We start from the raw sequence: 1,136 nt of genomic DNA on the forward strand, positions 1-1,136 counted from the left end.
TGCGGGGGGGGCGAGATTTGCTGGGGGGACCCTGTGAGCAGCTGGGGCCACGCTCCAGGGGCTGTGTCCCCTTGGGGAGCATGTTCAGAGGGGGCTGCAGGGGTTAGGGCTGGAGGGGAGCGCGGAGAAGACACCACGGATTCACTGGGGAGAATTTGGTTCGGATTTACAGGATTTCAGCCTCCACGGACATGGCTCTCGTCCCCATCTCGCTGCCGTGGGGTTTGCGTGGCGGCGGGAGGGAGAGGCATCCTCGGAGGGGGGGTTTGCAGGCTGGCTCCTGGGGTGGGTTTTACCAGCACCATTTCCCTCGTGCCCGAGTAAATAAAATTGTCTATTTATTGTCCGTGTTTCCTGAGACCTACCAAATACCGCAGTGCTCACGAGGGCCCGCATGGGTGCCGGGATCTCCAACTGCCACGTTAAATAACTCACTGACCAAAGCCTTTAACTTGCTCTCCTCTCCAGGAGCACAGGCCCTGGGCACCCATGCCGGGCAGGGGGGACCCGGCTTCTGCAAAGGTGCGGAGAGCGTGTGGTTACAGCTGGGATGGGGCACCTCCGACCCCGGCTTGCGTGGCAAGGGGATTCCCAGCAGCGTGCCTCAGTTTCCTGATCTGTTAGTGGGAGGTTGTGTGGAGCCGAGGGGAATAAGGTGGAAGAGCTAAGAGCTGTGGGCGTTGGCTGGGAAATACACTCGGACCCAGGCTCAAAGCTGGCTCTGCAGAGGATGGGTAGGTATGGGTGTGGGTGAGCTGTGCCTGCTGCAGGGACCCCCGGGGGGGAACGGGCTCCAGCAGGGCTCCTGGCCTGGGAGGGGGAGGACGAGGATGTGCCCTTCCCTTCCCAAGCAACGTGAAGTCTCTTCGTAGGTATTCGGTGTCCCTCTAAACCTCGGTGCCTCCAGCAATCCCTGGACCTAGAGCAAAGGAGAGGAAGGGGGGATGCCCTGGGCCGGGGTGCTCGCTGCCAGATGGCCTGGGAGGTTTGATGCTGGCTGGCTTGGGAAGCTCGTGCCTGGGATGCTCCATGCCTGGTGGCCAGGGACACTCGCTCCAGAGGCGCTCCCTCCAGAGATGCTCGATACCGTCTGGTTTGGGAGGCTCGCTCCCAGGATGCTCCGCACCCCGTGGTTT

This window comes from Pygoscelis adeliae, unplaced genomic scaffold, assembly GCF_000699105.1.
Source record: "Pygoscelis adeliae isolate BGI_AS28 unplaced genomic scaffold, ASM69910v1 Scaffold321, whole genome shotgun sequence".
Classification (NCBI taxonomy): Eukaryota; Metazoa; Chordata; class Aves; order Sphenisciformes; family Spheniscidae; genus Pygoscelis; species Pygoscelis adeliae.